The following is a 262-nucleotide window of genomic DNA, read 5'->3' on the forward strand; positions in this document are numbered from 1 at the left end:
CCGCGGGTAATTCCAGTAATCTGCCGACTCTCGCATAGAGCGATCACTAAAGGCTCGATAGCTAGAGCGAACAATAATGGGCTTAGCAGACAGCCCTGTCGAGTTCCGCGGTACAAGTTAAACGGCCTAGAGTGCAGACTATTGGTCAGGACTACTGCAGAGGGAGAATTATAAAGTAATTTAATCCAAGAGAGAAAGACTGGGCCAAATCTAAATTTTTCCAAAGCCAAAAAAAGGTACTCCCACTCCACCCTGTCAAACG

Source organism: Sinocyclocheilus rhinocerous, unplaced genomic scaffold (genome assembly GCF_001515625.1).
Source record: "Sinocyclocheilus rhinocerous isolate Xijiao unplaced genomic scaffold, SAMN03320098_v1.1 scaffold28152, whole genome shotgun sequence".
Classification (NCBI taxonomy): domain Eukaryota; kingdom Metazoa; phylum Chordata; class Actinopteri; order Cypriniformes; family Cyprinidae; genus Sinocyclocheilus; species Sinocyclocheilus rhinocerous.